Here is a 25,880-nt window from a genome sequence, read left to right on the forward strand (position 1 = left end):
TTTTTTTTTTATCTTTTTGTATTCCTACTTCCTTATCATTAATAAATAACAACAACAACAACAACAATAATAATAATTATTATTATTACTATTACTATTATTATTATTATTAGTAGTAGTAGTAGTAGTATGGTGATGATTATTGTAGTTATTATTATTTATATTATTATTGTTGTTGCTATTATTATTATTATTATTGATATTGCTGTTGTTGTTATCATTATTATTATTATTATGGTGATGATTATTGTAGTTATTATTATTATTATTATTATTATTATTATTATTATTATTACCTATGAAAAGAAAAACAAAAAAGCGTCAAAAAAAAACGTCAAAATGCGTAATAAAAAATTATTCAATTCCAAATTAAGACTATGGAGGCTGTGAGACTAAAATGTTTATCATTCAGGCATAACAGTCTTTCTCATATAGTATAAAGTTTTGCTTATATATAGCATACATGATATACATACGTGATAGTATCACTGTCACTCTCCACCTAAAAGTACAAGTGCACCACTATGTGGTCAGTGTGGGAACATCACTCTGACCCAATATATATTATGCTAACAACTGGTCCATGTGGCTAATCTTAAAATGTAATGGCTTGTCAAAGATTTATTCACTATTTACTGATTGTTTTAATAATTTATGTTGCACAAAATTTTAGTGGGTCACTTACTTTCTTTCCTTGAAATATAAAGTGTCTTCAGTAAGATTTAGTCTTGTCATTTGTAACATGCACAATGGCGATAGAACATGTGCATAAAAAGCCTCAGTCAAAACAGAAAGGATCTATTACAATTCTGTTACCTAATTATTTAATTACCCACCTCTACACACACACACAGAAGAGAGAGAGAGAGAGAGAGAGAGAGAGAGAGAGAGAGAGAGAGAGAGAGTAGTAGCCTGAAAACATACAAAATGGATTCTAGCACTTGTATAGCTATTTCATGCACTGGATAGGGAACAAGGCTACAGAGATTCAGTGGAAATTTCCTTTGTGTTTCAACCCAGGCCATGATACCCTGATTTACACGAGCATCATTAATGCTAGAACAGCATCATACCTTCAAATCTCTCTCTCTCTCTCTCTCTCTCTCTCTCTCTCTCTCTCTCAACACAATACATATTTCCTTACAGTATTCATGTGTTTTAGTTTAATGCTAGGTAATATTATATAACGTTATGTAATTGGGGTTTATATGAAATGCCTTATTGTGCTCGGTTTCCTATTCCCACTTGTATCTCTATGTCACAGCCTTTGCACAGCACACAGCACACAACTCTTCATTTGTGTAACTCTGAGACTGAAATATGTGCTGAAACACTCGCAGCTATAGTCGTGGGTTTTAATATTCTGTTAAAACCGGAGCAAACTGGGTGCACAATGTTTTCTCAGAAACAGTGACGCGGATTTTGAGGCATCTCCACGCAGGACTCTCTCATCTCCCCTCCTTCTAGCAGCGCAGTGAAGGAGAGAGCTGATCTACACACAGCAGCATCATCAGCAGCAGCATCAGCAGCAACAGCAGGCATCAAGGCACCGAGCGCTTGCCAGGGTGCTTTGTCCCCCCCAGTTAGGACATGGCGTCTGAAGACCGCTCGATGGCATACCGTGAGTATTTCATGCTCCTCTAATCCACTTCTGATTGTTCAGGTCTGCATTATCATCTTCATCATCCTGATCATGTGCACTCAGGAGGTGTACAGTGGAGGAGCGCGCGCCGCGCGCACAGCCATGTTTAACACATCGCGCTACTAGAACCGATCAAGCGAACGCAAAACGGTGCACGCAGAAACGTCTTAGATGCGAGCAGAAGCGCACGGCTTTCATCCAAGATCTAATGATCAGTGCAATCAGTTTGCTTGAATAAAGCCCAGAGGCACCTCAAGCGGTTTAAGTAACAGCGTCTCAGCAGAGTAGTTCAGCAGATGGAATAAAATGAACGAAACCGAAGGGAATAATAGTAATAATAATAATAATAATAATAATAATAATAATAATAATAACAAACAACCAAATCTTCAGCGGATCTCAAGGTGACGCCTTGGAATGAGGCACTATTGTGGTCATGTTAACATGACAGTGAAGTAGTCTGTGCTGTTGTACAGGGAAAACTGAAAATGTGAGGACCATTTGTGGTGAACATAGGCTTAAGTTTAGGATAAATATCCAGAGGAGGGTATTGTTCTATTTTGCTGATAAACCTACAGTCTTTTAAGCTGTAGAGGTGGCAATAATTAAGCTTGAGTTTGCCATAGGCATTTCACTTGTGTTGCTATCTAGCTGGACTATTGAGTTTGTTGTGTTCTCTCTCTCTCTGTGTGTGTGTGTGTGTGTGTCTGTGTGTGTCGAAATGAAAATCGTCGTTGGATGAAACTTGCGGGAAAAGCGCGTGCACGCAAGCTGACAGGAAATCATAAATCACCACTCACTGCTCCACACTAATGTCAGCATATTTCACAAACCTTAGCAAAATGACAAACAGCACCTGACAGAAACTGTCTAGTGTGGCAGCTGAATATGAACCATTTCCCTATTTAAATTTTTTTTTTTTTTTAAAAAATCACCAAAAGTCAACTCACTGTGTTGTTGACTGTCTAAAATGTGTGTTTAAATTCAGGCTTAGTGAAGACTTTGTTGTGTAATACACAACGCAGGAGAATATGTGAAGTTTTTGTTCACTGACATAGTGGTCCAGAGTAAGGATTAAATTAGAAAGGATAAGTCATGGCTGGACCCTCTCTTATTCTGGCTTTACGCTGTACAATTTTAGGCCTGATTTTGCTGCAGACAAAAATCTCACATTTGATTGTGAGATGTATTTGGCGGTTTTAGAACATTTAATGTGCCGTTCTCACTGGCAGTTTAGTACTATTGCGACAGCTGCTGACAAAGTTCTGACAGTGCCTTGTTTTGATTAAAATCCCGGTCCAACCGCTGCTATGGCTGCTCATGTTAAAGCTTCCAATAGGACGACTATGTAAGATTACACAAAACTCATGGGATGCAGTAGAGGCAATGGCGAAATAGAATCTAGACGTGTGAATAGATAGAATATTTCATATTATGCAACAGTAGCCCGGATCGCACTGACTGATGATGTATGTAGAATGTAGTCATTTTGTTTAATCTAAGCTCTATCATTTGAAGATCTTCATTGTATAATTTGAAATGCAGAATATGTTGCACAGTCTGGTAGAATTCATCCACGATTTTAAAGCAATTATCTTAAAAGAACACAGTATAAACTCAGATTTAGCCTTCTCTTAAACCTTACCTGTTGTCCTTAGGGCCTTTTAACACAGCTGGAAAGCTGCCTATATGACAGATGAGTGTGACTCATTTTACAAGGCAGATTATGTGGTAAAAATGAAGAGCTTCATGATCTTGGCCAGAAGAATCATCGGTCACACTGCAACAAATGTACTGAATCTGGAAATTTATAAGTGAGTGCTATAAATCTATAGCCATCACCCGAATTTGACTGCATAGTTGGATCTTATTCCCTTCAATATAACAGTCTGTACAGGAGTTTGCTGAGTTTTTTGTGATTGTTGTGGCAAGAAATTGTTTTGCACGGCCTTTCGCAGTGATGTTTGTTGGTAAATGAGACCTTTTAGCTGTACTCATGTTCAATGCATGTGAATTGAAGAGGGTTTTGGATGAATGTGCTTTGTGATGACATCACATGATGCGTCTTGGGTCAAATCTGCAGTAAATCTGAAAAATTGTAAGCTCTTCCGAATATTGCGGCGTTTGCGATTGTATTGATTCCTGTGATCTCAAAATTGCAAAGTCCAGAATGGACTGATATCAATTAAGTATAACAAAAAGTCCAAATGTTGACTGTATCATTTGACCTGTACAAACTGATTCATGCACTTGTTAAAGGTTTGTGTGAGATCATGTGTTTTTCAAGAGCTATTGGTTTATAATACCAGACAGGTAGGTGTATTTTTTTCTCTCTCAGTTTTGAGGCTTCACTTGATTACTGTGCACTTTATTTGAGGTTCTGTTGTCATGTTGCCTGCGGAAAACTGCCTGCAAGAGCTAATTTAAGGGTGTGATGTTGAGAGGTGAATCGTGACTTTTGTCCTGAAGCTAATCTGAGTAATAAAACCAGGGGCTGGTGGTACTTGCATTTTTGTTTTGGGTTTCCGTTAAGGAATTTACTTGCGTCTTGTAAAACGTCTGCCACTACTAACATCTACAAACACTTGGTACTAACATAAAGTTAGTTTGTATATAAAGTTTAGCAATGACCTTCTTTGAGGAAACAATCTCAAGCAATACATTTTCTATGCATGATATAGCAATTTAATTAGATTAACTTTCATTAAAAATGAAAATTTTAATATGTTAAAATTGTGTGATTTATGTGTGCCTTCAATAATCTTCTTTTAAATGCAGATAGCAGATGGAGACATATTATTCTTGGTATCTAAATGTGTTCATAAATTTCTTATCCTGTTCCAGGTTTAATAATGTATACCCTGGGCCTCGTAGCACTGCTTCATTATGGATCTCTGCTTTATCATTAATGCATTACTATTCACGTTGTCATCTTGTATCTCATCTCAAAGACAGCAGGCTGTCTTTTAACTGTCTCAACTGAGCCAACCTGTTGTTTTTACTTCACTTTAATATGATCAGCATTAAATTAAGCTTGATTCAGATAATTATGTCACAGTCTGTGGTATTATGCATTGATTTTACTGAACATGACCATTGTAGTTTTGGACCACAATCTTCATAGTAGGTGCAGTTCCACGCGTGCTATAGGGACTTAAAGGCTAATTAAATGAGTTTAAATTCAATATTTTTATGTGCAAAAGTAAAGATGCATTTTGCAAAGATGAATATTTAACCTTACAGTATTTCCCATTGCAATTTGGATTCACGTTTCTTATGTACAATTAATTGTAGACCAGCACTATTAGCAACAATGGCCCATAAATACATTTACAAAGCACTTTTTTGTATGTCTAGTGGCTCGCTGAGCATGACGCATGCTGAAACTGCTGAATGCGAAAGGAAAACAATTTCGTCTTGGTTTCGCTTGATATGTCTCATACCTCCGATACAAAATTGATTGAAAGGTAGTCATTTAATTTTAATAGTCTACAAAGGTCTGCTGGTGACAACCAGCAGCAACTCAGATATTCCTGCAGAGCTTTATGCTGCTCTGGAATATTCATGTACGTCTGGGCAGGTCACAAAGGCCGCTTGGAGAGCAAAGAAAGGAGAAAAGAAGACATGAGAAGGGGCAAAACGTGATTTGAGCACAGAAAGAGCATCTGGAGTTGTACACATCTTCAGATCTTTATCTTGCCTATCAGAATATTCATCAGTCCACTCCACATCCCATGTTCTTTTGTTCATGCGTTTTGTCTTCATCCTGGTTTGAACCAGGATAGAACAGATGCTAAAATGTCCTTTTTGATCCTGTCTAACCTTTCTGAGTTTTCCCAAGGTAAAATAAAAAATACTGCTCTGGTTTTGAAACGCTTCTATTAAAGATGGACAGAGCCTAAAGTGCACAAATGCTTTGTTTTGTCATTTTGCCTTCACCCACCAGTAGTCAGTGACTGATATGCATACAAGAACCTTTTAAAACCTAAATTAATGGTATTACTGATAAGCAGCTTGGCAGTGTGTCTAAAAGGGGAAAGAAATAAGCAAAGAAAATCAATCAATGACAGAAATGTCGACCATGTCACTTCTCACAGACCACAGGAGTATAGCGTCAGTTTGCACTTGCCTGTGTGAGTAGGACCGTTTTGGATAGGATTTCAAGTGCCTTTGCTAAAGATGATAGATTACATGGAGTTGTGTCAGATTGGCTGGAAGCTAAACATTTTTTATAATATCTAATAGGATATTAGGTGCACCAGTGTGTACATGGTACAATCTAGCTATTCAATTTCCTTTGTGCTAAAGAATAAGTTAAAATGGAAATGTCTGGTATTGGTAAATGGTATATTGGTAAATGGTAGATGTCTGGGATTTGTCTGACATTTCCTGTGTTTAAAATATGAACTATTCATGTTTCATGGCATATGAAATTGAAACTGGAAAACTTCTTATCAGAGTTGAGGAGTTGAAAAGAAAATGAATGTAGTGTACATGTTTTGTACCCCAACTTTTTGCAGGTGCAGCATTAGTTATTAGTTATTAGTTGTTGTAGTTTACTAGGTAGAAAGAGGTAGCTAGAGGTAGCAATGAAAGGAAAGTGCTGAGATGGACCACAGTTAAATACATTAGTGTGTCAAGAATTGTAGAGATGGGGGTTTTGGTTGTGCAGATTTTGGTTATTGTAAATTTTGGCAGATTTTTGTTCATTGTAAATGAAAACACACAAAACACAAAGAGCAAGAAACAAAACAAGGATAGCAGAGCAGGGTAACAACATGAATATGACATGAAAAAGATACAAAGATATCTACAACAGAGAACAAAAGCTATACACTGAGTGTTGCACAAGACGTGACTGAAATACTAGTGGTAATTAACATAAATGTTAATCAGGTGCAAAGCAATCATGTAACGTGAGTGTCATGAGTGGCTGATGGGAGACATAGTCCTGTGCCATGTTCTGTGCAACCAGGACATTTATATTAGGATTGAAAGTGAATGAGGGTTAAATATGCTAATCTGTTTAGTATTTCCTCCCTGGATTATAATATATAATCTAACCTGTTAATTACATTCTCATAGGTCTTTTTACAGGTGTGAAATGAAATCAATTGTTTGTTTAGTCTTAATGATCATTAAGACTGCTCCCTTCCCCCACCCTCTTTAGCCATTAGATGAAATATATTTTCCTGTTATACATACTGTACATTTCTGTTAACATAAAAAATAACAACTGACCATATATTGCATTCCTCCTAGACAAAATAAAATAAAGTAAGATTTAAACAATAAAAGCGCCTGAAATATTGCACATTCTGTACTATCATATTGCTCTCTTTTAAAGAAGATGTTTGATCTTAAGAATAATGCTAAAACATTCATTGCAAAAAGGCCCCGGTATGCACAAGAGGTTTGCATCATTAACTTCCAGGGTGTAGCAAGCCAACTGAATGTGAAAACAAGACCAATCACTTTCAGGCATGTACATTCATTTTCATTTCCACCCATAAATGTCAGCGATCTTATTTCCTGTTTTCAAATTTTGTATGACAAATTTGAATCATATAACATAAGGGTTTTTGCATAATAATAATAATAATAATAATAATAATAATAATAATAATAATAATTTCTTATATTAGTTTTCCCATTTTATATAACAAAATATAAATAAAAAATGTGGTTTTCCCCTGAAAAAACTAAACAAAACAAAAATCATATGGGCAAAATGTAAAAGCTGCCAGTAATTGTATAAGCAGCCATTTCTCAAAGTTGACATTTTCATCCACCTCCTGTCCTTATGTTAGTCTTGCAGTTGGCATTCATCACTGTGACACTAGTGTTACAGTCCTCTGTAAACACGCTGAATGCAGATCAATAGCAAGGCTGGAGGCATCTGACTGCAGTTCCATACAAGAGCACACCATGAATCATGAGTCATGTCGGAGGAATGGCCGCAGGTTTGCATTACCTTCACTGAATGCCTGGTTTATGCATCCTCACATGTGGTACTTTGGTAAGTCTTGAACGTGCATGGGTTTTCAGAACAGGAGGAGGATCTTAGCTGTCCATTAAAGAAGGTGTGGGTAGTAAACAACAAACAGTAATCACATTGAAATCACAGTAAATGCACATGTTTTGTTGTTCATATTATATGGAGGTGCTTTGCCTCAGGTTTGCATTGACTTCGAAGAGAAAAGCGGCTCCAGTTGACATTATGAAATACAAAATTAAATTAAACTATTATATCGACCATTTAAAAAAAAAAAGAAGAACACTGCTTACTTCTTGCTATGGGAAATGCAGTTGTATAAACACATTCACTAATGCCTGGGACTGCTTTGTAACAAAGTAAATGTTTGAGGAGTGTCAGATAGAAATGCTGCACATGCTGGAATTTAACTAAAGTGATGTTGCATGTCCCTGACCTCTCATATTTTCTCATTTACTTTGCCTGTCCTTCTCTCCTTAATAGGTCTGTTCTGCTTGTTAGAGACTTCTTTTCTGTCTCTTTCCTCTCTTTCTATATAAGTACTATAAGTACTCTCATGGGAAATAAGTACTGAATGCAGCAACATTTTTTTAAAGTAAATATATTTCCAATGAGGCTATTCACATGAAATTTTCAATAGACATCAGTATTAACTAAAAAAATCCACACATATAAAAAAAAAATCCAAACATTAATGTCCATAAATGAAGTTATGTGTAAAAAAGCAGAATTACACAGGAAAAAAGTACTGAACACACTAGCTGAAATTTATTTAATACTTGGTGGAGAAGCCTTTGTTTGTAATGACAGCTTCAAGATGCTTCCTGTATGAAGAAACTAATTGGCCGTCTTTAAATCTTTTCAATTTGATTCAAGTCAGATGATTGACTGGGCCATTGTAACGCCTTGATTTTTTTTCTTCTCTGAAACCAATTTTGTTTGCTTTGCTGTATGCTTTGAATCGTTGTCCTGCTGTAATGTCCACCTACGTCTCACCTTCATCATCTTGGGGGATGGCAACAGATTCAAGAATCTCCCAGTAAAGGGCCCCATCATTCCTTCAATTATATGAAGTCTGCCAGTACCATGCAATGAAAAGCAGCTCCACACCATGATGCTTCCACCTCCAAACTTCACTCTTGGTATAGGGTTTTTAGGGTGATGTGCAGTGCCATTTCTTCTACAAACATGGTGTGTTTGACCAGCAGTTTACTAACCCAGCTGAATTAATTTGCACAGATTAAATATATAATTACTTACATATTTCAACTGGTTCCTTGCCTTACCTTGGAGAACTGCTTTTTCTGAGTGTGTTCAGTACTTTTTTCCTGTGTCATTCCTCTTTATTACACATAACTTTATTTATGGACTTTAATGTTGTGAATTCTTTGTATTTCCGGATTTCTTGAGTTGATGTCTGGTGAAAATTTCTTGTGAATAGCCTCATTGGAAATATATTTACTGAAAATTTTTTGACGCGTTCAATACTTATTTCCCCCACTCTATCTTTCTCTGTCTCACTTAGATATAGAGGTGCTAACATCCAGATTCCTCTGTGCAGTCTTCTCATTCTCAGGGGAAGGTTTAGCCAGGGGCAAGCCACAGGTGCTGCTGCTGCTCTTCTTTTTGGTCTTCTCATTGCTGTCTGTGTTCTCTGAGCATCTTTATAGAATTTTGTATTTTACCTATACATTATGTGGTTAACCTTTACCTTGTTTGGATAAATCCTAAATAATTTAGCTGTCCAAAGCTCATAAAAGCTCCAGTGTGCTTACCCAGGCTCATGTTTTGGTTGCCCGGAAACATAATTGACTAGACTATAATGTGATAGCTACTGTAATGTAATAATTGTGATAATTTGTGAAATGCTTATATGTGGGGGCATGGCAGCTTAGTGGTTAGCAGGTTTGCCTCGCACTTCCAGGTTTGGTGATTTGATTCCTGCCTCCGCCCTGTGTGTATGGAGTTCTCCCAGTGCTTTGAGTTTTCTCTGGGTACTTCGGTTTCCTCCCCCAGGTCCAAAAACATGCAATGTAGGCTGATTGGCATGTCCAAATTATGTGTGCGATTGTGCCCTGCAATAGGTTAGCACTCAATCCAGGGTGTGCCCTGCCTTGTGCACAGAGTCTCTTGGAATAGGCTCCAGGCTCCCTGTGATCCTGTGCATGATAAGTGGTACAGAAAATGGATGGATGGAAATATTTATATGATCTTTTTGTTATTGCTACATGAATAGTAGCTTTTACCAATGCAAGGACACAACACCACATCTCATAACTGAAATCTTGACAGGGCTCAAACACAATGTTCTACATCAGAAACTTTGTCAACCTTGTCAAGTATGAGATGTGATATCCTATCCTTGAGTTACATGTAAAAGCTACTGTTCTAGTCTTTCTACCATGTTTTCTCTTGATATATTTAAAACTTAATTCCAAAACTTTATTTTGCTTGGTTTCATTACTGTTTCCACATACCTGCGTGTTCCTAATGATGAAGAGATTGTGTCTCATCCATGCTGACTAATTAATCCACCTAGTATAAACGTTCTACCAACATCCAGTTTGAGCTTCTGCAGATGTGTGCAGTGCAGCAGATGGTGGGATTGAGAAGGAGTAGTGTGCATTGTAGTTATAGTGCTGAGGTGCGTCACACTGCTGTGGTGAGCATTAAGTTTAAGCATAGCTACATTCCAAATGATAACGTTTCCTTTGCTAAACTCAATAAGGTGTAGACTGTTTTCTTTTTCTGTTTGTTAAACCTACCTTTCCTGTGGCACCTATAGCCTGGACTTGAGACATGCCTGTCCTATCTAAGTATATACACAAACCATTAACTCAGGGCTGTAATCAGGATAAGAGCCGCGGATTAATATACAGGAACATTAATCTACTAATGAAAGAGAAGAAATAAAGAAGTATAGTACAGAACATCATGCGACCATGTGGTGAAGATGTATGTGTAGAGGATGTATGTGTAGCACTTCTTAGAGGATTGTGCAGTCAGGGAAAACCAGGTTACCCACTTGCCTTGCACTCAGTGCTGGACCTCTAAAATTCCCTCAGCTTACCCTAAAAATAACCAACATTGCCTGTACAACTCTTTCCCGTTGCTCTTTTTATTATATTCAACCCATGTCTCGTTTCTCACCCTCCGTCTGACAGTGTCTATTGTGGACAGTGCTGCCATTAGATGGATCATGAGTATTGTTATCATGCCTGACATTTTTACTAATAAACCAACACAGCCTGTTTTCCATTAGTCTATAATGTGATGAAAAAGAGATGAACATGTTATCAAACTGTAGCATCAGATAGCTCCCGCTTCTTCTTGTCCCCTCAGATGAGAATGCCGCAGAGGGAAATTGCCTTAGCATGACAAAAGTGTGTGTGTGTGTGTGTGTGTGGGGGGGGGGGGGGGGGGGGGGTGTTTGTGTGTGTGTGCGTGTGTGTGTGTGTGTGAATCATTGCACTGGCAACAGAGCATGGACAGTGGACAGTGGCCATAAGGGCAAGCATATAGGAGAAAGTACAACTTGTGCTTTAATATATAACAAAAAAGCACAAGCAAGTATGTGTGTGGGTGTACAGTATATGCGCACCTATATATTTGTGCTTGCATGTATTTTGCTCTCTCTCAAAATGATAGATAAACATGAAATTTCTGAAACTGTTGATTTTTATAAGCATAATACAGCATAAATAGTATATGATGGTTCCTGAGATTTAGGTCAGGGTTAAGTTTACTTCCACAGATAGCATAAATTTTAATGAACTTAGCTGATTCTGTACAGTTACTAAAGAGGAATATATGAATAAATTAATGAATGAGTAAAGTCCAGTTTATACCAGATGTGATAAACGTGACGAGCAGAGCCCATGGGAGCACCATGCAGTGTCCAATACACTTCCATGTTAATCACTGTGGCCTTTCTTTGTCCTATAAGTTTCATATACTGCATGATGACCTGCCGCCCAGTCCTGCTTCCACATCTTTTCTATTGGGTCCCACACTGCTAATAGTTTAAAAATAAACTGCTTTCAATCAACATTAGCTGCCTAATAACGAGCTGCTTTGAACAAGCTGCTTGGTTTGCACAAAAGAAGCTCTTCCACTCTTTCATCTTCTTTGGTAAAACCAGGGACTTGTATACAAGAATAGCTTCCATATCCAGTGTAAAATATGCTGATGAATAATACTTTGAGGCTGTTTAATGCTTTTGTAATGATATCTTACAGCAATAACTTGGTTAATTACCAGATATCCAAGACATGGTAACCTCTTCCCCTTTCTTCATCCATCTCATCCTCGTTTTTCCTTTCTTTATTCTTTACTTATCTTCACCTCTCCTCTCCTCTTGCTGCTTAATCCATCTCTCGTTCCATCTTTGGTTTAACAGTGTTGTGTGTTGAACCATTTTCTGTCCCCTCCTTTATAAAGTTATTTCCTTTGGTTGCTGCACATCACTCTCTCGTTATTTTCATCTCCCTCATTCTCCCTCCCTCCCTCCCTCCCTCCTCTATCACTCTGCCTCCCTCTCCCTCTCATGCCTGATTTTTACAGGACTGTTGCGATGGGTTCATGTGATAGAAATCACTGGTGTGCACATGAGGTGGAAACATACACATTTTCCGCATTTGGATTATACCAGGATAACACAGGATAATGCCTCTTTTTTACTTTTAATTACTCTCTCTAAAGGTTGGAGTGACGGTAGTTCTGCTTGGCAGTTCTAAATGTCCTTGCCAAGGACACTTCAGTTCTTTCATTTGAGTAATGGAGCAATGCATCAAAACACACATACAAAGTCTCTCACTCACTCCCTCCCTCTCTCTCTCTCATACACTCTCTCACTTGCATACATATACACATACTGTACACATACACACATACACACAAACACAGAAGGGAAAATCAATCTAGCCTTTCCTTTAAAACTGCTTTCGTTCATGAATCACGCACATTTGACTATAATAAATGAGCACATCCACTGAATTTTGTTTAGAAAGCCAAGCTATAAATGATCTCACGTCAACAAATGTGTGGTTGAATGTGAATGAACCTTCATATGATGAGAGTCTGTATGAAGAGTCTTAAATATGTGTATACTGTCCTTGACGTAATGAGTGTGTGAACCACAGTAGAGTACTCTGGTACTCTATTAAACACTTCATCCCAACTTGTCACTTTCTTGGAGGCACCAGCAGCAGTGAGCTCAACTGAATTTATGAGGACATGATTAGTGTGCGGGGGTACAAGTGTGACTGTCTCTGGTTGGATGTGTGACTTTTATCATTCAGTGAGATTGCATAAATTGGTTGACATTGAAAGTTTGTCTTTTCTTTTTTTATTATTTATAATTACAATAACGCTGAATAGATGGAGACCAAATGTATGTGTGACTATGATGATGTTACAGTCATTGTTTCAGCATATTGTGTTACTGTAAAATACATACATTAAAAATGAAACCATAAATGATAACGTATTGGCAACATATCAATTTCCAAATCAATTTGACAAACTAGGGATGCATCCATTCTGGTACTGGTATAAGGTATCGGACCAACACCATATTCATTTATTTACTGGTACAAACATCCAATACCATGTGATACTATGTGATAGTGTATGTTGTTGCACTATGAACAGAAGACACAATGGTAATCAAAGCAAAGCAGACTGCAAACTGTGCTCTGCAGAAATATCAAGCGGTGCTATCAGTGTTGTTTTTCATGAATGTTTTAAACAGATAAAACATCTTATGGCATTTAAACAGTATTTGAGGTGAGGCCAGTCAATCTGAGCATGTAGAGATGTACCTGTATCAGTGAGCAGAATTTCAGATCCATCTCTGTTTAATTCTGTCCTTTGTTTCACACTACTTTCCTTAGTTTTATGCAGAGAAATAAGCATTATTTAGCTAAAATAAGGAAACTTTACTTGCATAGTTGTAGATTTTTGAGGTGGTTGGGTTCAATGGTGATACTTGAGACTTCATTATACATGGGTTTTCCAGGGAGTTGCAAAAGTGGATCCAAAAGTAAAGCAGTTAACATGGCCAAGAAGAGAAAATAAAACACTTGATATGTAAATAACTTTCCAGTTACTTGTTACAACAATGAGGTGGCATAGCTGGTCCCTGGTTCGATTGAGGTTATTGTCTGTTTGGAGTTTCTGTGCATGTTCTTCCAGTGTCCATGTGGGTTTCCTCCAGTTTCCTTTTACCTCCCAAACACATGCCAGTAGGTGAATGTAGGCCCCTAGTGTGATTAGTGAGTGATTAGAGAGTGAGTGATTAGTATCCCATCCAGGGTGTATTCCCACCTCACTGCCAATGTATGCAGGATAGGCTCTGGATCCCCACGACCCTGACCCAGATAAAGTGGCTACTGGAGATGAATGAATTAATATTACAGTAACAGTGTAATATTGTAACAATAAAAATGGCACCTGCTGATACCCAAAACATTTGGAAAGTATTTAATGTTGTTAATATATTGTTTTATCACATCATTATGTTGTTCAGTTCCAACACCTTCATTTGACAGTGTTGTGGAGAGGGACTGTGGATCTGTAAAGGGAGAACTCAGAACTTGGGCTGCATTTCTAGACAGCATCTGTTTTAAGTCATACACACAGTCCCCCCACTGGAGAGATGTGGGTGTGGGAATCTCTGAAGAGTAGGGAGGAGATGGAAAGGTGGTGGGTGCAAAAACTTTATGACAACGAACGATATATATATATATAGAATGTTAACTAGGGGGAAGGAATGTGGTGTTTCAGGTATAATCCTTCTCCCAAACTTAATTATTTCAAGCCTCCTAAATGTTCTATATAAGATTAACTTCCAACTAGATGTTCCACCTGGTTGGGACTTAGACATCACAGTTCTCATTGTACATTTTGGCATAAATTACTAAGGCACAGTTCCACTGCTCATGGCTGATGCTATGACCATGAGAGCATGAGCTCTGATGGTATGAGCAGGTAGAGGTAGCTGTAGTATCAGTGCTTGCGTGACTCCCACTCGGTGGTAAAAATACTCAAACCTGCCCACCAGACTCAGCTCTCTCTCACTCTCGCTGTTCAGTGCAGTGTGTTTCTGCTTGGCCAGCCTGTGCAGGACCGTCCTCCTACACACTACACTGAACAGGGTGGAAAACACAGAAGGAATGGATCTGTCAAGGTCAAAACAAACACCTAATATACAGGGTTTTCAGTTGCCTATTGACTGTGATATGAGATATTATCCAATAAGATTTGATAAGCTAATCACAAATCATGATTAATATCATGATTAATATCTGATAACAGCTTTCGTTCTATTTAAACTAACCTGTAGTACTTTGCTGCTCACATGACCATGATCGGTTGATTATGGTGTACGTAAACACATTCACTGCTCTCACTTTTTATTGAACTGTATACAGCCATGCATGATGGTGCAGTGGATAGAAATGTTTCCTTACAGCTCCAGGGTACCCAGTTCGACCCTAAGGGTTCCTGAAAGCTGTCTGTGCTGAGTCTCTGTTCGTGTTCTCCCAATGACTGCATGGGTTTCCTCCAGGTTCTTTGGTTTCCTCCTAACTCCAAAAAAACATGCAAATAGGTTGGACTTGATACACTAAATAGTGCATAGTGCCCATCCAGAGTGAATTCCCACCTCATACCTAGTGTTCCTAGTCTTTGGATCCACCACAAGCAGTTACTGAAGATGAATGACTCAATGAATGCATGCAAACAATCTTTCCAAAACATATATGTGGTGACCTACAAAAACCCTTACATAATGACATTTTGACATTTTACAGAACTATTTCTCTTTTGCATGTATTTCAACCCTAAGGAAAGTTCTAGCATTTTAAAATCCTAGTTACTCCCAAAAGTGAAAATGCAGAAAATTGCATTTAAAGATTTTGTTCCAATTCCACTGAAAAATATTACACTGACCTCTATATCCGTCCATTTACCATACTGTGTATACACAGGGTTGCGGGGAGCCTGGAGCCTATCCCAGGGAACTTGGGGCACAAGACAGGGTACCTCTACATTTGTACCTTAATCTACTTATTGAAAAACATTTTGCAAGAATTGAAGTTTACAATGGGAAATGAGATCTCACTTTGATTATTAGCATTATCCTCATCAGTCTCTGTCTCATCACCTGAGCTAAATGTCACTTGTGCCATTTAAACACAAACTTCATCACCGTCTCTTCACTCCATTGAACACTGTTCCTGCTAACATCAATGGATAAATAATTGCTGATTAATTAATTCAGTTCTGGTCTGTTCTGTTAACTAAATTCCTTGTTATTAATGTCTTTATATTAGGTCATTTAAATGTTTTAAAACTTTGTCATCTGTACAGAGTGTGTAAGAACTTTTTCAGTTTGGATGATGATGTGCAGGTGCATCATGCATAATTTGACAGTTGGTATCTGATTACTAACTAAATTGATTAGGCTTATGTCCGTTTCACTATGACATGTATTGTAACTACAAAAAGCACACTAACGATTACTCTCACTTGCTTCAGTTTGCCCCATAACTAGTTTGTGCATTTAAACCGTTGTGTTTCCTTGATTATTGTTTGCCTGCCTGACCTTATGGAGCCGTTTTGTTCCGTGTTGTGATTCTCTGGTTCTCAAACTCATTTTGTTCCCTAGTTTGTGTATTTTGGATTATCCGTGCCATTGCTGTTTGCTGATCGCCTGACCTCTGCCTGTGTACTGTTTCCCTATATTGAATCATGTTTTAGGTTTGTCTGTCGCTGGGTGTTGGGCCCACAGGTGTGATTGCCCATTGGCATTTCTGTGTTGGGCTCCTGCTTGGTGTACTACCTGGAACAAGAAGTCCTGCAATGAAAGGACCTATCAGTGTACCTGGTATTGGTTTTTCTTTGCCTTGGCCATCTAATGCAGAGGAGCATGGTTGGTGACTAGGGTGAAGTGCCGGTCTGCCAGGTACTAACACAGCTCCTTGATGGCTCACTTTATTGCAAGGGCTTCTCTTTCCACTATGGCATACTTTCTCTCGGCTAAAAGCAGCTTCCTGCTGATGTACAGGACCGGGTGCTCTTCTCCTCCAAAGGTCTGTGAAAGGACAGCACCCCAGGCCTGTCTCCGAAGTGTCTGTGTGCACTATGAAGGGGCAGTCAAAATTGGGGTTCCTCAGCACTGGGGCAATTGCGAGTGCTTGTTTCAGGGCCTGAAATTCCTCCTGTGTCTCAGGTTTCCACTGCACTTGGTCCAGTTGTCCCTTCTTTGTTAAATCTGAAAGGGGGAAGGCTAAAGAAGAGAAGTTAGGCATGAATCTACAGTAATATCCTGCTAACCCCAAGGAGGTACATACCTGTTTCTTTGTCATGGGTTGCCGGTAGCCTTTAACTGCATCTATCTTTTTTTCCTGAGGTTTAAGCAGGCCACACATGATGCAATACCCTGGGTACCATGCTGTGGTCAGCCCCAGATGGCACTTTTTTGGATTGACCATCAGCCCTGCCTTCCAGAGCTCTTTTAGTATCTCCCCGAGAGGAATTGGTGGTCCAACCAGGTGGTGGAGTGAATTATCACATCGTCCAGGTACATGGCCCATTGGTGATGGGGCCATAAGATGATATCCATCAGCCTTTGGAATGTTGTGGGCACGCCACGAAGACCAAATGGGAGTGGCCACTGGCGGTGCTGAAGGCTGTTTTTGCTTTAGTGTCTGGGGCTAGTGCGACTTGCCAGTAACCCTTGGTGAGATCAAGGGTGGAGATGAACCAGGCTCTCCCCAGCCACTCAGGGGGTAGCTGTTGAATTCTAATATCGTGCTGAGCCTCCTGAAATCATTGCACAGTCTCCATTTTCCGTCTGGCTTTGGCACAACCAGAAAGGGGCTACAGGATTCTTCAATGATCCCATCCTGTAGCATTTGTCCCACGTCCTCCTTGATAACCTGACGGTGGGCGTCTGGGACAGGGTAGGTCCACTGTCTTACCACCATTCCCAGAGGTGTTATGATCTCATGGTGAACCAGATGCGTCATCCCGGCAGTGGAAGACAAAATGTTGGTGAACTGGTCCACCAGCTCCGTAAGCTCCTGGCTCTACTTCTGGCTGAGGTCCTCTCCTTGGTGGACCAGGGTATGCTCACTGGGATCCATGCACATGGCAGCAAAAGCAGTGACCACTGGAGCTGGTTCAACAAATATTTTTGGAGGTTAATGTGATATAATTGGGTGCCTGCACGCTTACCAGGCTGTCCCAGGCTGTAGTTCACGGGACTCACCCTCTCGGGGACTGTGCACGGGCCTTGCCAGTGAGCCAGGAACTTGCATAAGGTGTTGGTTAGCAGGAGGAGTACCTGATCGCTGGGCTGGAACTCCCATGGCTGTGTTGGCCAGTTGTATGTCTTCTGGTTTTCCCTCTGTGCAGCCTCCATGTGCTCTCGGATGATTGGTGCCACCCTGTCGATCCACTCTTGCATGTCCTGGATAAACTCAATGAATGAGCAGAACGAGGAGGGCTATAACTCCCATGCCTCCCAGGCCATATCCAACTGTCCCAGAGGACACCATCCGAAGAGAGGTTCGAAGGGACTGAAGCCCATGGATGCTTGTGGGCACTCTTGGACAGTGAAGAGGACATAGTGCAGGAGGAGGTCCCAATTCCTCCCTTCCTCATTTACCACCTATCACAGCATCCTCTTAAGAATTTGGTTGAATTTCTCCACCAGTCCATCTGTCTGCGGGTGATAGATGGACATCCTCAGGTGTTTAACCTGCAACAGAAGGCAAAGATCACTCATTAGTTTTGATGTGAATGGCGTACCTTGATCTGTCAGGATGTCTTTGGGGATCCCCATGTGGCTGAACAGGAGAATCAGTCTTGGGGTATCTGGTGGTATAGTCCATGATAACCAGATTGTATTCATGACCCTGGGTGGATTTTGGGAGCGGCCCTACGAATTTCATGCCAATTCGCTCGAAAGGGACACCAATAATGAGCAAAATGAAGGTGGCTGGCATGGGCTTCAGTGCGCCAGTGCGGTAGCACTGAGGGCACTGTCTGCAAAAAGCCAGTCATCCTCTTTCTGTTCGTGCCCCAAAGTTCCCCTCTCATGTTGCCTGCTGAAACACAGAAGAAGAAGAAGAAGAAGAAGAAGAAGAAGAAGAAGAAGTTATTAAGTGTGGGTATCTCACCTTCTGTACTGGTGTCTCCTCCTTCCTGGGCCATGTAGGCCTGCCAGACCCATGTTGCTGTAGGCATTGGCTTCTTCTTCTGGTGAACCCTGGTGGCCGTGGGGAACCCTGGCCAATCCCTCCCAAGAAGTAGTGGGAGTGGCAGCTCCGGGATAAGGCCCACGAGGAGCTGCCATGTACCGGTGTGGTTTCGGATCTGCATTTCTGCTGCATTGACCTGCCATACATCACCATGCACACATGTTACTGTGATTGTTCCTCTTCTTTTGGCTGCTCCGGCCTTGATTATGAGCCGGGATAAGCTTACAGTGCTCCCTGAGTCTGGTAGAGCCGTGACAGGTCACCTGTCCACTTCCACTTGTAGGGTGGATGTTCTGGGATGGCCTATCTTGTGGAGGGCCTTGTAACCAGGGTTTGCTGGCTGTTTGTGGGGATGCTTGGTCTGACTTGGTGGGCATGGGCTCGTACCAGGGAAATGTATAGGTGGGGCGGTTTTTATTTTCTATTCTCTCCCCTGATTGGTTCCACTCAGGGTGGTGTGGTAGGAAAGCTTGGGGCCGGGCTGGGTTGCCTGTTCGCTGCCCTTCTCTGACGAGTTCTAGGATGGCCAGAGCACACTCCAGGGCCTCCAGCATCTCTGGGACTTTCCACTCCTTGGGTGGCAGGGCCTTCAGGAACCTGTCTGTCACCACACAGTTTCAGCCACTTCTATCGTGGTGTGTTGCTCTGGCTGTAGCCATCGATCTGTGGTGTGCAGTAGAGTGTCGCTTTTGGGTACAGGGTATGATGTTGGGCAGGTAGGTCCACTGGTGGAACTTGGGTGGGGGACAGACCACAGTGAACTAGGATCTCACTTTTTAGGATGATATAGTCTTAGGCCTTGGCAAGTGAGAGGGAGTAGTAGGATTTTTGTGCTTTCCCAGAGAGAAGGAGAGTGAGGGTGTGCAACTACATCTTCTGCCCATCCTTCCCTTGGGCAACGTGCTCGAAGGCTAGGAGATAGGCTTTGACGTCTTCTTCGGGGTTCAGTTGTGACAACATGTGCTGGGTGTCTGGGCAGGGATTAGGGAGGGGAGTGGTGGTGATGGTGTTGAGCCCTTTTAGAGCAAGGAGTTCCTCAGTGGTGATGCGGAGGCTCTGTGTTTGTTCCTGGGTCACTGCGTGCTGTTGGATTTGTGTTTCCTTCAGATGTTGCAGCATGAGGTCCATGGTTGTCTCTGTGCTCAAGCCCGCATTCTTAATCAGTGTAGCGACTCAGGGCTGCAAGAGGCAGAGCACAGACACACCGGAGACCAAGGTGAGGGAAACTTTTGTGCTTATTTATTGGTGTGAGGTGGTTTGGGGAAGGAGTGGGAAGTGAAATGCCAAGTCGTGTCAATCTGCATGATCGCTGTCTCGGTCCAAGGTGCGTGAAGCGAGGCTGAGCAGAGGCGTGACGCGACCCAGGGAGCAGTATCGTCGGCTGGGAGGCAGTGATGCGGTGGGAGTCAGCCAAGGAGCGGTGTGTCCTCATAATCTTCATTGTCTGCTGAAAACAAAGATATAGGTGTCCGCATAACCATATGGGGAGAACGTGCTCACTTGGCTGTCTCTGAGGCCCCGTTTTATACTCTACCGTTGTCTCCCTGAGGGTAGAGAGTTGCCGGAGCACTCATTCTCTTCCAGCCGTGTATGATTCTGGTGCCCTGCCTTAAAGCCATGCACTTCTGTGCTGTCCAAAACACCGGGGGTATTGAAGGGGAGCTGTCTTTTCAGCACCATTTCAGCGGCGATGCGAGGAGCGATAATCCATTGATTTGCGTAGGCTGTAGCTGCACTGTCACACCCTCTAAGAAAATGCTTACTGCATTTGCATCCATCTCACCTTCCTCATACATGACACATGCTAACTGCAGTTACTGCTACATTTGCTAAACTTGATCTTTGCAGGAAGAAAGTCAAGGCAAATTTATAAAGTAACTAAATAAAACATGTCTGTGTCATTTTGGTAAAATATGTTTATGCTTTCTTAAGGTATAGATGTCAGAGTATATTATTGACAGAAAAACTCAAATTTGGTCCAGAATTCAGCCAGAGGGCCTTCTGAAGGGGAAGAAAAAGAAATACTTTTTTTTCACCAAGTGACAATTCATTTGCATTTATTTTAGACTGATGGTTAAACCATGGTTGAGTAGTGCATTTGAATACAATCGAGTAATTTTACACAATTGTTTTTGCTTATTGTCTTTAAGGCTGCTTGTAATTCTGCAGTTGACTGTAAATAAAGGTGTTTTTTAAGTCCAATATATTTCTGATGTGGGATGCTTTACTGGCCACACATTAAGAAATTGAGATTGTGTTGCTGTGGTTTAAGCCTACATTAATATGATGGTCCCCAGAGTCAGATTTCTAAGATTGCTGAAAATTATGTAATGACAAACTGTAAACTTTTGTGCTATTTATGTCTTTTTGTGCAGACATTATGGGACGTCTTTTCTCACTGGTGTAGAGGTTTTCTGTGTCACACTTCTAATGCAAAACAACTTCTAGAACCTTGTGCTCCGTTTGTTTTGTAATGTTTTGGGGATTAATGTGTCGTTACTGTTTCACATAACTTACACTAATTTCATAAGCAAGTTTGTGGACTTAGTGTATTTATGGTCAAATGAAAAGTGCATGTGTGTGTGTGTGTGTGTGTTAAAGAAAGAAATGGGAGAAGAGAAACAGAGAGAAAGGGAGAGTGTGAAACTACATACCTGTAGCTTGGACACTTTATCACTGCCTGTGAAATCGCACCTTGTCTGCAGGATTGTTAATGGACATCTCAGCATCTTCATATCACCTGTGTGTGTGTGTGTGTGTGTGTGTGTGTGTGTGTGTGTGTGTGTGTGTGTGTGTGCATGTGTGTGTGTGCGTATGTGAAAGATTAGTGTACTTATATACCATCAGTGTGTAAAATTTCTAAATCAATAACATGCACATGACGAACAGCAGAAGATAATCCATCATTGCAGTAGAGGTGATAAACTAGCTAACAGGGCAAGGATTCATCACAAAAAAAAATCAGATATCAGTGTACAGTTTAATAGCGCCAGATAAAACAAAGCCATAATCCACAAACCCACAATCTAAGATAAATATGCACAACCAGATAACAATCGTAGAACAAAGGTGAAAATTTGAATATCCAGTCCAAAAGGTAAAAAATATATAATTTTTTAAATGACAAACAGGAGCACAATTTACAGTACATACATTTATGTATATGAGACTGCAAAAGAACAAACAAATCATGTATACAGAAACAAGAATGTGTGGTCATGGTGGGCAGAAGGCTGCAGTAGCCTCGTGTGTATAGTTGTTTCTGGAGGAGGGGGTAACATAGAGATCCGTTTTTGTGAGGGTTTATTTGGAGGCCCAGATTGTACAGACACTTGCTCATTTCATTTCTAACACATTGCAGGCAATCATTACACTAGCTGTGATTATTCTTTCTTTCTTTTTTTCTCTAGACAACTGTTCCAAGCCAAGCACATATAGATTCAGTTAGGAGTGCACGTACCCACACACACAATCTGCTTCCATTAACATATGCATCACACAATCATAACCCCAAACACGACACATATTATCACAGCTTAAAATAAAAACACCGGCCAATATTTGCTTTTAGTCAGGCAGCAATGTCCAAGATAACAGGTTAAGAATGGTAAATCTTTTCTAATATACAGCCTCTCTCGAATCACTGCAAATCATTGGCTATATTCTATAAAATATATATGAAATACTCATTATATACATGTAAGAAATGGGTGCCAGTTGAGATATTGATATTTCATGTCACATTTGAAAGAATCACAGCTCTGACCCTGAATCTGATGAGCTGATCAGCATGTGGATTGGGCTGTGGTGTTTTTGTGTATTTTCTGTGCATTTGAGGAGTGTACATTGATAAATATGCCATGTGAGATTATTGTATTGTTATATAGTATCAGGCAAATGATGCATTATAATTAGGAAGACCTGGAGTAAAACATCACAAACAGTAAGACACAAATGTTATGATTCTCATTTGCGTTTTATATTTAATTAATCTATTAAAATGACGGTACTCCCAGACTTTTGATGCTCCCGTTCTTGTTTCTGTTCAAGTCCAGTATTTTGTCATTCTATAACATTAAGACAGTGATAGTTCAATCATCTGATTCTGATATATATGTTTACTTTAAGAGCCCTGATTAGCTAAAGATAAATTACAGGCATGGATGTTATTTAGCCAGTGTCACAGATCACTGGTGTAGAGCTTTGATTTTGCACATGGTGTACTTCTCACTTTATCAACCCCCTGAGACAGTAATTTGTCATTAAAAATCCTCTTAATTTTCTCTCGCTTTGTAAATGGGCTTGTAAGATTTATATTCTTCTTTTCTAAATGACAATGTTTGTCTGTGTGTGTGCATGTCTGTGTATGTGTGTGTCTCTATCTGCATATGCATACCTGTGTATGCTTGCTCTCAATATATGGCAGTTTAAAATGGGATACTTTCATACTTGGAAGGTTTAAAGTCCACAGGTTATCCTTGGCCCAATGCTTTTTTAAATGAGAACACTTTGTAATATTTGATTTTCTCCTCTCATATTGCCAGCTGTCAATAAAATATCTCTTCCAGTCTTTGTGGTGTCATGGAAGACAACAGAACAGAACAACGGGGGTGGGGGGTGGGGGGCTGTATTTGATGTCTGTATTTGCCTGTCATTGCCTTTGTCATTCCTTTATTCAAGGTCTGGAGACTGTCTTGGGACACTGGGCGTGAAGTGGGAAAGCAACTAGTCCATTGCGCAGCACCATGCACATACACTTTCACACACTCATTCACACCTAGGGGCTATGTAGAGTAGCCAATCCACCTACTGGAATGCTTTTGTGAGGTAGGAGAAAACCGGAGAACTGAAAACCCACAAAAAGACACAGGAAGAACATGCACAGAAACTCCAAACATACACCAAGCTCATGATCGAACCAGGGACCCTGGAGCTGTGAGGTGACAACACTACTTGCCTGTCAATCATATTGGTGTCTCTCTGTCTTTTACATTAACAGCCAGGTGTTTTAGTCTAGGAGGTTTGTGTCTGTATGTGTGTGTGTGTGTGTTGGGGGCAAAATATTCTTAATGTTAATGTGGAGAGCGTGACACCTCTCTAAATCAGATACTAACCTCTAGGAGAGAGAGATTCCTATCATGCTAAGTGCTCTACATGATTTCATTATTGTCCATACTGTCCAAATATCTTCCCTCTTATCATACTAGGATTTCAAGCCTTGACAAGATGTCTATTTTAATTTTTTTATAACTGTATTTTCGGACATCACAACGGTGAAATGGATGGAGATTTCTGAATCATCCTCTTCCTGTGGTTACTAGAACCATACATGTGGTCTATAATAATAATAATAATAATAATAATAATAATAATAATAAAAATCAGACCAAGTGTCAGCCACATACCTGGCTCTTACAGAAATAGAAGCCTAGGGCAGGCTTCAGGAGATGCTTAGGTTGATATAAAGATCTCAAATGCCTGGATATTACTTTACCGTCCTCCACCAACACACAATCCTTCTCATCAGAGCAGCAATCTCTCCCTTCCTCCCTCTGTGTGCATGCTGCTAACCCATGCCTGAGCAAATGTATCAATGTGTGTGTGGGCGTTCTTTTGGATTACCCCTGAAGGAGAGAGAGGAGATGAAGAAAAATGGAGAGCGTGAAGGAGCCTCGCCAAGAATTTTTCTACATATACAGTATGATACACACAAGTGACTGAAAATAGTTCAATAAGCACGGTGCAGCTGACTCATTTTGTGTGCAGTGAATTCTCCTCACACCTCCATACTTCATCAGCTTGGTAACCATGTTTTGACACTAGTGTATGCCTCATGGTGAGTCTACTCTGCCCAGGGCTCTGGTCAATAAACAGGGGTCAGTGACATCACTGGTGCAATTCATCATCAGCTGTACACCACACTTACTCAAGAATACAGAGTCAGCAAACCAGAGCCCTGATATATTACAGCATTGTCTTTCTGATTCATGACACTGTCCTGGTGCATCTCCCAGCAAACATTTTCAATCAGAAACTGACTCTACAATGTGTATTCCCATTTTATATCAGTCAGAGCCTCATTCAGTAGTCAGGCAAATACTGTAGCTGTTGGACAATACATGACTATCTTACATTATTTTATAACCTACAATTCTTTTGGGTGGTGCAGTGGTGCACCTTACTATTTCACAGCTCCAGGGTCCCCGGTTGGATCTGGAACTTGGTTATTTGCTGTGCATGTTCTCACCATGCTTGTGGGTTTCCTCCAGGTTCTCCAGTTACGATAAATCGCTTCTAGGCATGAATATGTGTGTGTGTGTGTGTGTGTGTGTGTGTGTGTGTGTGTGTGTGTGTGTGTGTGTGTGTGTATGTGTATAAGGCACCCTGCAATGAACTGGCACCAGATTCAGGGTGTATTCCTGCCTGATGCCCAGTGTTCCCTGTCATTGACTCTGACCAGCATAAAAGAGTTACTGAAAGTGAGAGAGTCCCCCCCCCATAGTCCAAAACTTGTATAATCAGCCACGTTATACAGTATCTCACAAAAGTGAATATACCCCTCACATTTTTGTAAATATTTGATTATATCTTTTCATGTGACAACTCTGAAGAAATGACACTTTGCTACAATGTAAAGTAGTGAGTGTACAGCTTATGTAACAGTGTAAATTTGCTGTCCTCTCAAAATAACTCAATACACAGCCATTAATGTCTAAACTGCTGGCAACAAAAGTGAGTACACCCCTAAGTGAAAATGTCCAAATTGGGCCCAATTAGTCATTTTCCCTCCCCAGTGTCATGTGACTTGTTACTATTACAAGGTCTCAGGTGTGAATGGGGAGCAGGTGTGTTAAATTTGGTGTCATCACTCTCACACTCCCTCATACTGGTCACTGGAATTCAACATGGCACCTCATGGAAAAGAAATCCCTGAGGATCTGAAAAAAAGAATTGTTGCTCTACATAAAGATGG

The 25,880-nt window shown here is 40.4% G+C and overlaps 1 protein-coding gene across 1 annotated transcript in view; it reads left to right on the forward strand.

The window, feature by feature from the left end:
* Nucleotides 1-1,318: 1,318 nt before the first annotated feature.
* tbkbp1 (TBK1 binding protein 1) overlaps nt 1,319-25,880 on the forward strand; it is a 58,481-nt gene continuing 33,919 nt past the window's right edge. Inside the window, exon 1 of the mRNA XM_017482576.3 lies at nt 1,319-1,621. The gene's annotated coding sequence lies outside the window, so the exon portion shown is untranslated. The remainder of the gene's footprint in view (nt 1,622-25,880) is intronic.

This window comes from Ictalurus punctatus, chromosome 13, assembly GCF_001660625.3.
Source record: "Ictalurus punctatus breed USDA103 chromosome 13, Coco_2.0, whole genome shotgun sequence".
NCBI lineage: Eukaryota > Metazoa > Chordata > Actinopteri > Siluriformes > Ictaluridae > Ictalurus > Ictalurus punctatus.